Here is a 13,319-nt window from a genome sequence, read left to right as displayed (position 1 = left end):
GAATTAAAAATACTATTTTGCAGCCCACTATAAAAAAACTGGGTAAATATTTCCAATTATTCTCTTCTTCCAACTCCCCACTGAGTTAACCCTTTTGTGATCGTCTTCCACTCCATGTATTCTTTACAGGCCCTGTTCTTTTTATTTTTTTTTTTACAGTTGACATGGTGTTTTTATTGAAAATGGTAAAATACATGCATAGTACAGACGTTCATGGTACATTGACAAGGGAGTTGGGATACATCAGAAAATGAAGTCAATAGAGTACATGGTAGAAATACATTGCCATCATATAGCAAGAGCATTTTATACGTTCTCAGCGAACCTAGGGTATCCCATCACCTCCTCCCCCACCCACCGTAGGGAGACCAACATATAATCAGTGATACATCATAATGGACCACATTCATTTGGTTTTGTATTGTAGAGGGGTCTCCGATTGCATGCATAGATTATTCGCTGGGTGCGTTACAGGTGGAGGCGTTTTCCAACCAGGTATCCCATATTTTGCCATATTTGTTCGGGCATCCCCTGTGAGCGTATATTTCTTTTTTGTACGGAAGTACACCGTTAATATTAGCTATCCACTCGCCCAGCGTTCGGGGAGTAGTTTGCATCCATTTTCTAGCTATCAACAATCTAGCTGTAAATAGCGTTTCCTGAAGAAATATCTTGTGGTATTTGTCTGAGTCAGGGTCTGGGAACACCCCCAGTAAACATTGTTTAGGGCATAATGTCAGTGGGGATCCCATCTCATCATGGATGAATTTTACTATTTGGGACCAAAAGTCTTGTATTGCTGGACATAGCCAAAGGAGATGAAAGAAAGTGCTGGAGGGGTTATTACATCGGGGGCAATTTGGGTTTTGGTTGGGCTTGTATTTGGTTATACGTTGAGGTGTCAGGTAGGATCTGTGTAGAATGTACAAGTGCGTGAGGCGATCTGATAGTTTGGTGGAAACTTTTTTACTGGTCTCAAGGGCATCTTCCCATTCATCATCCTCCAACTCCCCCACGTCCCCCGACCATCTATCTTTCAGTTTATATGCTATTGCCACAGCCGTGGGTCTTAGCAGTGAATTGTAGAATCCAGAAATGAGTTTGCGGTGGTCGGATCCCAACATAATATACAGGACATCCGCTTGCTCTAGATTGGGGGGGGTCTCTCTGAATTGAGTGTTAAGAGCGTGGCGGAGCTGGAAGTAACGAAAGAGCATATTACTGGGCAAGTCAAAATCTGCTTTGAGTTGTTGAAATAACTTTAGGACATTATCCTGGTAAGCATCCGAGAGGAATCCCACCCCATAATGGAGCCATAGTTCGATATTTGGCACTTTTAGGAGTTCTCCTAAGTCTGGATTATCCCATAGGGGTGCATGTGAGTGCGTGGGTGGTATTTTAAGTTTGTTTTTGACTACTTCCCAGACTCTACAGTAGTGGTACAGTAGTCCTTTTTTATTGTCTAGTTTGTAGGTACCTTTGAAAAGGGCCTGGAAGGGGTGTGAAACTCTGCGTCCCTGTGGGGCACATAGTAGGGATATACAGCGGAGTTTATCATATTTATCTAGGTGGAAAAAATGGGACAGTTGTGCCGCTAGGTAATACAAGTTGAAGTCAGGTAGGGCCGCGCCTCCCAAGTCTGTAGGGTTCTTCAATGTTTGCCAGGATAGTTTATGACGGCTAGATCCCCAGACAAACGAGTTGAGAATGGCTTCGATAGATTTAAAGATCCTTAACGGCAGGTAGATCGGGGAGTGCCATAGCACATATAAAAATTTAGGGAGGAGGACCATTTTAATTAAATTGATCCGCCCTAGCACTCCAAGGGGTAGCCTAGCCCAGGTCTGTGTTTTGTGTTTCAGAGTTGCTATCAAGGGTTCTAGATTGAGGCGGACATAGTCTTCCGGTGACCGAGTTATCACAATCCCTAAGTATGTCATAGCACTAACCGTGAGGAGTGGGGATGCGGTTTGTTCTTTGGTTGGGGCGCCAATATCGATCGGGAGGATTTGGGATTTGTCCCAATTAATCTTCAGGCCCGAATGTCTACCGAAGTTTTGGATTACCTCTAGGGCCATCTGCAAGGACGAGCCTGCATCTGCTAGGTATAGGAGCATATCGTCAGCATAAAGGCTTATCTTTTCTGACAGATTCTCGTGGGATAGTCCTATAATGCCTGGATGCGCTCTAAGAGACGCAGCAAGAGGTTCCACCGCAAGTGCGTACAGCAGAGGGGAAAGTGGGCATCCCTGCCAGGTACACCTGTATAGGGGAAACAATTCAGAAACCCTCCCATTGACCAAGATCCTGGCACAAGGACCCTGATATAGTAATCGGATCCATTTAATAAAGCGGGGCCCGAATCCGAATTTTGCGAGGCACTCCCACAGGTATGTCCACTCTACAGAGTCGAACGCCTTGGCGGCGTCCAAGGACACCACCACTCTAGAGCCCATGGTGTCGTGTTCGGCCTGGACATTCATATGGAGCCTACGCAAGTTATATGCCGTGTTTTTTGCCGGCATGAATCCGGTTTGATCTGGGTGGATCAATGAAAGGATCACCGCATTAAGACGGAGTGCCAGGACCTTGGCCAATATTTTAATGTCCAGTTGAAGGAGGGATATCGGGCGATATGATTCCGGTAATTCAAGATTTTTTCCGGGTTTAGGTATTAGGACTATGTTTGCTTCGCGCATGGATGAGGGTAGGGACTCAGATTTAAAGATGTGAGAAAATAAGTCACATAACTTGGGGATCAGTGTCTCACTATAAGTTTTGTAAAACTCTAGAGGCAGTCCGTCGGACCCCGGCGCTTTCGATGAGTTGAGCAGGGAGATGGCTTTTGTTATCTCACTCTCATTAATGGGGGCCTCTAACAGGTCTATTTGGGTTTGAGTAAGGCTGGGTAGTTCTATGTTGGATAGCAGTATTTTTGTCTCCTCTACAGAGGCGTTAGTATTGGAGGAGTATATGGATGCGAAGAAGGAGCGGAATTCCTCCGCCACAGCGTCAGGCTCAGTCAGCAGTCTACCGTCTGTGCCCCGAAGTGCCACCACCGTGGGAGGTCTATGATCTAGATGTGCTAGGTAAGCCAGAAGCCGGCCCGCCCGTTCTCCGCATTCATAGTGCCTCTGTTTATTATAGTAAATTTTCCTATCCGCTTTTTCAAAATAGAGATTATTCACTATTCTGGTTTGCAATTTTAATTGATCTGCCGTTGTCGCAGATGGGTCAGCTGTGAACTTCTGCTCTGCCTCTACAAGGGATTGTTCAGCTTGTCTGAGAACCTGGGAGGAAGTTTTGCGATAGCGGGAAATGCGTTGCGACAATATCATGCGTGCGTGAGATTTGAAAGTGTCCCAAATGACCTCGGGAGGTGCTGTGCCCTTGTTCGACTGAAAGAAGAATTCCCATTCGCTGGCTGCTTCCTCCAGGCCTGGGACAACCGTCAGCCAAAATGGGTTAAGCCTCCAGCTGTATGACCCGGAGGAAGAGCCAACCCTGAGTGTAATCAAGTACGGGGCATGGTCAGATAGAATGCGCGGGTTAAATCCTACCTGTCGGAGTAGGGGGGCTATGGTGTTAGAGATGAGGATAAGGTCGATGCGCGACATGGCGTTGTGAGAGGTGGAAAAACAGGAATACGCCTTCTCTAGTGGATGGCGGTGTCTCCATGTGTCTATTAGGGCCAAATCAGATATTATCTTGCCAAATCTCGTGTGGGGTTGGGTGGGTACAGCTTGGGGTGTCAGTGATAGACGGTCTAATTCCCTATTCAGTATATTATTAAAGTCTCCTAGCCAGATCGCAGGAATAGTAGGGAATTGAGAAATGTATGCTATCCCTTCGTGTATAACGCTAAGTTGGAAGGGGGGTGGGACATAAAAAGCCAAAATTAACAGTTCTAGCCCATTCACTTTAGCATGTAGAAATATAAATCTACCCTGTGGGTCAGACTTAAGCGTTAATAACACAAACTGTACTGTCTTTGCCACAAGTATAGCCACTCCCCTAGAGTTAGCAGAGTAGGGAGCTTGATAAAGCCAACCCACCCATGGTTTTTTAAGCGCCACTTGGAGTTGGCCTGTGAGGTGGGTCTCGACCAAGACCATAATGTCTGCATGTAATGATTTAAGATACGCTAATGCTGCGTTACGCTTAGGTTTAGCCCTGAGACCTCTCACATTCCAAGTCACACACTTGACATCCTGCATGGAAGCTTATTTACGTCTGTGTATTTTGCATATTCAGTATCCATTACAATCTTGACCTCGCCATATATGAGGGATTGCTCTTCCCCTCTCCCCAACCCCACATCCAAATGTGTGAGGCCAGGTAGACGGGGATCCCCAGTACCATTTGTATGCACAAAACCCCCCCTAATGTATTGAATATTAGGAAAGAACATCTTAGCAATGATTAAACACCATACTTTGTCACTTTTCAGCATACAATATATAAATCGAACTTGGAACCATTCAAAACATTCTAACTTTGATTGCTTCAACACGCTAGCATACCTGGGTAAGCAATGCATCCACTTATGTATCCATGCGGTTTGCTGTTGCCAGGCATGCCAGGGAAACCTCTCTTGTGCCCTGAGGCAACTGTTACTGAGATAAGAAAAAAGAAAAATAAAACAGACGGGGTCTGTGGGGACACCCGTGACTAGGGGAGCGATAATTCGCTGTAAAACAAGCATAAACATTAGGAGCGATTGCGCCAAATTCGGGGACATAACCATGCTCCCCAGAATTTGAGCGTCTCTATACTGAGCAGCCTGCCTTTAGCATTAAGAAACGTGAGTCATGTTTTATATGTTTCAGGTGGGCTCTCGTCCGTATCCAGCCCCCGGGGAAGACACAGTAAGCCTATAGGCAGGCATATTGGTTTAAACTTGTGCTTCGTGCAAATATCATATCCATCCTGAGCAGCACAGTCCAAACATTTCGCCAGTCACCCTGTCCCCCCGTTCGGAGAAAATATATGCGCAAGCAGGGTGAGTAAGAGGGGGTATGGGAGGCACAACAAACTTTTATAGCAGTACCTGCAGGGTAACATAACAGCGGGACACCTGGATCCATATCGCCCTTAGTTCATCTCTGACGAAAAATGTGTGGTGGTGTTAGGCCGGGTCACGATGTGGAGATGCCTTCCGTTCCAGCCACTGGAGAACAGCTTCAGGCGTGTCGAAGAAGTGTGTTCTATCCTCACCTACAACCCGCAGTCGTGCCGGGAAAAGCATCGCATAGGAGTAGTGGCGGGTCCGCAGCTGACGCTTTGCTTCTGTGAATGTGGCCCTCTTCTTCTGGACTTCCGCTGAGAAGTCTGGGAATACTTTGATTTCAGTGTTCTGAAAGGGTATGTTGCCCTTTAACCTGGTTAGCCGGAGTATTGCGTCTCGGTCCCGAAAGTTGAGTAGTTTGGCAATGAATGTTCTTGGAGGGGCCCCTTGAGGGGGGGGTTTAGCCGCCAGCCTATGTGCCCGCTCGATCACAAACGTGGTGGAAAATTCAGCTCTCCCAAACGTGTTTATCAGTAAGTTCTCCAGAAACGAGGGGGGGTCAGAGCCCTCTGATCCCTCTGGCAGGCCGACAAATCGCAGATTGCACCTCCTTAAGCGGTTTTCCATATCGTCTTGTTTGGCTAACACTATGTTAAGTTGGTGTTGTAAGTGCTCAGTGTGGACTTGTAATGGCGGGACCTCATCTTCCACTCGGCTTAGGCGGGTTTCAGTTTCCGTGACACGCTCTCTTAGCTTTTGTAAATCTTGGCGTATTAGCGACACGTCCACTTTGACCTCCTCAATCTTGCTGGTCAAGGTGCTTTTGCAGTCCGAGATTGCTTCAAGCACCCTCGCCGTGTCTTCAGTCGCCGAGTCAGCATGGGGAGAGGAGCCGGCGCCATTTTCCCCTCCGGCGTCCTTTTCAATGTTTCTGTATTTTGCCAGTTTTGCCGCTGGATCCGTCTTTTGTTTCGGCGGCGACATGCTCCACAGGGGTCAGGCAGGACAATGAGCCCAAACGTGGTTGAAAAATAAGCAGGATTAACTCCAGGATCTGGTATTACGGATGGTAGGCAAGCGGAGCTCCCGTTCTTTGCTTCCTACGCCATGCCGGTCCAGGCCACGCCCCCCGCCCTGTTCTTCTTATATGTCATGTACTACCATGCACCCTTTTGAATAACTTCAGACCAGGCTTAGAACAGTTAAAATGCTGTAATGGAGCTCTCGTAGTGCACACATCTCAGTCTCATAAATAACATTCATAGATTCCTCCTAACTAATTATCTTGGACTGCCCAGGCATACCTTTGCAGGTAGAGATACATACCTGTACTAGGTACAGTCCTTGCAGGTGAATCCACTTAGGGAGGTAGTTGAGCATTGCTCTGGGCTATATCTTCTCCTTGAACTGGACCTTCTCACTTCCCATACGGTCCTGATGGCGGCCCTGAGCCCAGCCTTCCCCCGATTTATGTACAGAGCGGGGTGGAGTGTAGAACCCATGTCAGCTGGTGGTGAATTTTTTTTTGGGGGGGGGTCACCTGCATCACCCCTCCCCTAGTCGTTTACGAGCACGGCACTTACCCCATCTATGGTGTGGGCAGCGCTTCCCTCCGGGGACTTCCCTTCAGCGGCTTTTGCTGTGTGTCTACTCCTGTGGAGCTGCCGATGATCGCCATCTACAATATCCCTGTTGCAGCATCACTGATCCGAGAACCTACTGTTGAAAGCAAGCATGGAATTAGAAATAGTATTTTGCAGCCCACTATAAAAAACTGGGTAAATATTTCCATGTTACCTTTTTCTTATGCCATGAGAGTAGGTTCACCTAGAGACTTGCAAGCAATTATTGTTATTATTATTATTTATTATTTAAGGTACTTATATAGCATCGTCAATTTATGCAGTGCTTTACAGATACATTGTACATTCACATCAAGCAATGGCTGTTAACCCTCCCCCCCCCAAATTATCACTTTGTTTACTTGTTCAATCTTTCTTAATGACATTTTTTTTTTAAAAGTACAGAGGTTGCATAGTTAGGCATTGTACAAAGAATACACAGACAATAAAGTCGTGTGAGTGTTGGATGGTGTAGACAGCATGTGGATAATGATAATAGTGTCATATAGTACAATTTCATAGAAAAAGAAGAGGTAAAGCAGAGTCGGTTCTTAAATTAGGCGGAAACATGGAGGTAGGGCAGAGAATGACTAAGAGGAGTGGGTGGGGTTTGGCCAAAGAATATTCTCAGGAATTGTTTGTAGTAATGGAGGTGAATAGCTCAGTTCATTGTTCAAGGAGTTGGTGGTTAAAGTTGGCTGGTGGAAAGTGTGTGACCCATGGTTCCCAGACCTTGCAGAAATTGAGCAATGTGTCTGTTAGCTTTTCATTGGGTCGTCCCACCTTGTTTTCAAGAGGATAAGCTGATCTAACAATTAGGATACTAAAACTCTTTGGTCGAGATAGAAAGTTTGAATAAATGTTTAACCCTCATTCATCTGATTCTACTGGTGATGAATGTAAATAAACTTTATGCTCCGTACACACGATTCGAAAATCGGACAACAGATCGTCCTTTTTTCCTTTTTTTTGCATGCTAGTCGTATATCAAACATGAAAAACTTACTAAAGTTACGAAAATTCTCATAAGACAGAATAAAAATAGGAAGTGATGTCATATGTTGTAGTGTATTTGTATTGTATTTTCAGATGACAACTCTACTGATTAAATGAAAATCTTACGATCTGGTATCGTACGAGAATAATTTTCGTGCTTGTCCGATCGGATAATATCAGATAAACTGTTGTGATCGGCTCTCGAAAAGCTCTGTACTAACGATCCGATTATCGTACAATCGCTTTGAAATCTGTATTTTTCGTACAATTTTCGGATCGTGTGTACAGGCCATTCGGTTACAAGTCTCAACACTTATGCCCTGTACACCTGATAGGATTTTCCTACAACAAAATCCATGGATTTTTTCCAATGGATGTTGGCTCAAACTTGTCTTGCATACACACGGTCACCCAAAGTTGGTCGGAAATTCCCAACGTCGAGAACACGGTGATGTACAACACGTACGACGAGCCGAGAAAAATGAAGTTCAATAGCCAGTGCTTCTCTTCTGCTTGATTCTGAGCATGCGTGGAGCTTTGTGCGTCGGAATTGTGTACACACGATCGGCATTTCCGAGAACAGATTTTGTTGTCGGAAAATTTGAGAACCAGCTCTCAAATTTTGTGTGACGGAAATTCTGATGGAAAATGTCCGATGGAGCCTACACACGGTCGGAATTTCTGACAACAAGCTCCTATCAAATATTTTCCATCGGAAAATCCTATCGTGTGTACGGGGCATAAGTCTGCATCCATAAATCTAACATTACAAGGTCCATTTGTTAATGAGATAACTAGAGAAAGGGCCCATGTATCTCTTAACCACTTCAGCCCCGGAAGGATTTACCTCCTTCTTGAGCAGAGCACGTTTTACAATTTGGCACTGTGTTGCTTTAACTGCTAATTGCGCAGTCATGCAATGCTGTACCCAAACGAAATTTGCATCCTTTTCTTCCCACAAATAGAGCTTTCTTTTGATGGTATTTGATCACCTCTGCAGTTTTTATTTTTTGCGCTATAAATGGAAAAAGACCGAAAAATTTTTAAAAAATCGTCATTTGGGGGGGGGGGGGGGTTGTGCCACCTGGGCATTCCATGGCCTCCGAAACTGTGATAGGCAGTGAAGAGTGAAATCAAAAATTTACGCCCTTAGAAATCCTGAAGGCGGCAATTGGTTTTCGGGGCCCCGTACGCGGCTAGGCTCCCAAGAAGTCCCACGCTTGTGGTATCTCCATACTCGGGAGAAGCAGCTAAATGTATTTTGGGGTGCAATTCCACATATGCCCATGGCCTGTGTGAGCAATATATCATTTAGTGACAACTTTGTGCAAAAAAAAAAAAAAAAATTGTCACTTTCCTGCAACTTGTGTCAAAATATAAAATATTCCATGGACTCAACATGCCTCTCAGCAAATAGCTTGGGGTGTCTACTTTCCAAAATGGGGTCATTTGGGGGGGGTTTGTGCCATCTGGGCATTTTATGGCCTTCAAAACTGTGATAGGCAGTGAGGAGTGAAATCAAAAATTTACGCCCTTAGAAATCCTGAAGGCAGTGATTGGTTTTCGGGGCCCCGCACGCGGCTAGGCTCCCAAAAAGTCCCACACATGTGGTATCCCCATACTCAGGAGAAGCAGCTGAATGTATTTTGGGGTGCAATTCTACATATGCCCATGGCCTGTGTGAGCAATATATCATTTAGTGACACCTTTTTGTAATTTTTTTTTTTTTTTTTTGTCATTATTCAATCACTTGGGACAAAAAAAATTAATATTCAATGCGCTCAATATGCCTCTCGGCAATTTCCTTGGGGTGTCTACTTTCCAAAATGGGGTCATTTGGGGGGGGGGGTTGTACTGCCCTGCCATTTTAGCACCTCAAGAAATGACATAGGCAGTCATAAACTAAAAGCTGTGTAAATTCCAGAAAATGTACCCTAGTTTGTAGACGCTATAACTTTTGCACAAACCAATAAATATACGCTTATTGACATTTTTTTTACCAAAGACATGTGGCCGAATACATTTTGGCCTAAATGTATGACTAAAATTGAGATTATTGGATTTTTTTTTTTTTTTTTATAACAGTTTTTATTATTATTTTTTCACAAAAATATACAAATCTGCAGCATTGGGTACAGAAAATAGAGTACGTAACATCACAGTTCAATTTGACAGACAATCAACTGAGCGTCGAACGACGAGGCCATTCAGTGCAGATATTTAGTGATTAAACAGAATGAATTTACTGGATTAGTATACATCTCAAACAGTATATCCATTAATACCCTTTGCACAAGTGTATAAACACATAAAAGAGAGAAAAGGAAAAGAGTAGAGAAAGAGGGAGAGGGAAAAAAGGACAACCACCCACCTCCAGGGCCCAGGACAGTCCAAAAAGGAACGGGCCATAAATACGCAATTGACACAAAGCGTTAGGTCGCAGGAGTCTCCAACAGGACCCAGGGTTCCCAAATACGGTTATGCTTATCCAGAGTATCATTTAATGAGGCCGTAAGCTATTCCATTCTTTTAACATCTCTGATCCTGGAGTGCAGCTCGGACAGTGAGGGGGATTCCCTCTTTTTCCACTTTAGAGCCACCAAACATCGTGCTGCAGTGAGTACATGAGCTAAGAGTTTTTTTGATATTTAGAGAAGGTGGCAGGTGGGAGACCTAGAAGAAAGATCTTCGGATCGAGGAGCATCCCAACATCAAAGATGGACTGGAGTAAGGATTGTACCATACGCCAATAGGGGATGATTAGAGGGCAGGTCCAATAGACATGAAATAACGTCCCCCTATCTTTATAACATCACCAACAACGGGAATCGGCCGTGGGGTATATGGAGTGGAGCAGATCAGGGGTCTGATACCAGTGAAATAAAATCTTATATTGATTCTCTTTATAAAGCGTGCATATGGAGCTTTTAGTAGCCTGTATCCATATGGATTACCAGGTCTTTAAGGATAGGTCTGTACCCAAGGCCTGCTCCCACTTAACCATATATGAATGTCACGGCCCATCCGGTGAGAAATCTGTGACCAGAATCTGATAGGTGCGGGAGATCATGCCCTTAGGGGACGAACCCTCTAAACATAGCTTTTCGAAGTCTGTGAGGGGAGAAAATCTTAAGTTCGACACTAGTGATTGTGCGTAGTGGCGTATTTCTAAGTAACTGAAAAAAGCCTGTTTAGGAATTTCAAAGTCGATTTGTAGTTCTCGGAAGGATCTTAGCAATCTGGTTTTAGGATCAATTATCTGGCCATAACGAAATAAAGCCTTATCCATCCAGAAATGAGACATCTGTGAGGTTAAGCTGTCAGGAATGTTGGGTGTAAATAGAAATGAGGTGACTGGGGAAGACGTGGTAGAGAGCGGGTACGTCGATTTGGCACGTCACCATAATGTGCGTAAGAGGGCCATTAGTCCTAACAGTTGTACGCTGCCAGGTGGTATATCAGAACTCCAAAGCATGGAGTTTGGGTGGATGGGGGCTAACCATAACTTCTCAATCTGTGTCCACCTATTATAGGCATGTAGGGTACACCAGGAGGCTACAGGTCTTAACTGGGCTGCTAGGTAGTACTTAGCTATGTTGGGGAACACCAGTCCGCCTTGATTACGAGGAGAGTATAAAACCGATCTAGCAATGCGATGTCTTTTATAGTTCCAGAAAAAATTTATCAGGTCACCCTGAAGTTTTTTTAGGTGTGAGGATGGGATGGGAATAGGGAGCGTCTCAAAAAGATACAAAAGTCTGGGTAATATCGTCATCTTCAGGATTGCAAGTCTACCAAAAAGGGACAATTTCAAAGATTTCCATTTGGTTAGGGAGGCTCTGATAGAGGTAAACATTCGGGAAAGTTAGCTTTATATAGAGTGTCGTATGTGGGTGTGATAGGTATTTTAAGGAAGAGGACTGCCAAGAGTAAGGAAATGTTTGCGAAAGTGTTGATAGTGTTTGAGGGGATAGATTGAGAGGAAGGACCTCCGTTTTTGAACTGTTAATTTTATAACCCAAGAGGGTGCTATATCTATCCAGCTCAGCCTGTAAGTTCGGAAGAGATATATGAGGTTGGATAAGAGTAAGAAGGACATCATCCGCAAATAGGGAAATCTTAAAATCTCTAGTGCGGACTGGAATACCATGAATACTTGGGTTATTTCTAATATGGGCTGCTAGAGGTTCAATGCATAGGACATATGGAAGAGGGGAAAGTGGGCAACCTTGGCGAGTCCCGTTAGAAATCAGAAAGGTAGGGGAAGTGGCGAATTGAGTGTGGACCTGGGCCGTAGGGGCCGAATATAGGTGGATGATAGCTCGGAGGAATGGACCTTCAATACCAGCCCGATTGAGAGTTGCAAACAGGAAAGGCCAGCCTAGCCTATCAAAGGCTTTTTCGGCATCCAGACTGAGCAGTATTGCCTCCACTTTGTTCCTGTTCGCAACCTAAACCAAGTCGATAACCCTCCGGGTGTTATCCCTGGCCTGTCGACAAGGGATAAATCCCACTTGGTCTCTATGAACCAGGGACGGCATAAAGTTGTTTAACCTGTTTGCCAGCAGTTTCGTAAAAAATTTTAAGTCTGTATTGAGGAGTGCTATTGGTCTGTAATTAGACGAGAGAGTATGGTCTTTTCCTGGTTTTGGGATTAGTGTCAGGTAGGAATTTTGCATATCTCTGGGAATAGGTGTATCAGAGAGAAATGAATTAAAGAGTTTTGTCATATGGGGGAGTAAATGTGGTAGGAATGTCTTGTAGTAAAGGTATGGTAATCCATCAGGTCCAGGGGCTTTATTATTTGGCAACAGTTTAATCGTTTCTGTTACTTCTTCCTCCGCAATGGGGGCATTAAGAATCTCCAGAGCAGAGGAGGTGAGCCTAGGAGTATCTGTGTCCGCTAAGTAGGTATGGATGGCTTAAGACAGGTCCGGAGGGGACACTTGGGTCATTATACAGGGTAGAATAGAAATCATGAAAAAGCTGTGCTATTTTGTTAGGGTGAGATTGAAGGACACCGTTTGTGTCTCTAAGATGTGTAGTGGTGCTTGTTGCTGCCCTGTCGTGAAGCTGTTTCGCCAAGAGCGTGTGTGGCTTATTGGCCTTGTCATAATAAGTCTAAACCTAATCAGCTCCCCTTCTATCTTACCCAAGTCAATATCTCTCAATCCAGCCCTAACACTGACGGGTTCTCTAAGGATCGCTAGGGACGGGGATGAGAGCAGGCACGCTTCTAAATGCTTAAGGTTGTCTAGAAGGGCGCAGCGTGTTGCATTAGCGTTCCTTTTCAGAGCGGTATAAAGATACATTGGCCTCGGAAGACTGCCTTATGGCCCTCCCACAGAGATGAGGCGGAAATCTCAGGGGAACAGTTTTCTACGAAGTACAGCTTCAGGGTTTGTTCCAATTCTACTCTAGATGGGTCATGTTTAAGTAAGAAATCGTTCAGACGCCAATGGCATTTACGAAAGGAGCTTGAGGAGAGTGCTAGGGAGAGTGTAATCGGGGCATGATCCGACCATGAGATAGCCTGGATATCTGAGTCCTTGCACGTTCGCAGAGTCGGAGCATTGACAAAAAAGTAATCTAGTAGCGAATGGGACTTATGGGGATGGGAATAAAAAGTAAATTGTTTAGCTGATGGTTAGGTGGTACACCATGAACAGGGCATATTTTCTAGTTAGTTGGCG

The 13,319-nt window shown here is 44.7% G+C and overlaps 1 long non-coding RNA gene across 1 annotated transcript in view; it reads left to right on the top strand.

The window, feature by feature from the left end:
- LOC141134445 (uncharacterized) overlaps nt 1-13,319 on the top strand; it is a 42,979-nt gene that overhangs the window by 18,124 nt on the left and 11,536 nt on the right. The window lies entirely within an intron of this gene.

This window comes from Aquarana catesbeiana, linkage group LG03, assembly GCF_042186555.1.
Source record: "Aquarana catesbeiana isolate 2022-GZ linkage group LG03, ASM4218655v1, whole genome shotgun sequence".
Classification (NCBI taxonomy): Eukaryota; Metazoa; Chordata; class Amphibia; order Anura; family Ranidae; genus Aquarana; species Aquarana catesbeiana.
This window is presented reverse-complemented; position numbering and strand designations above follow the sequence as displayed.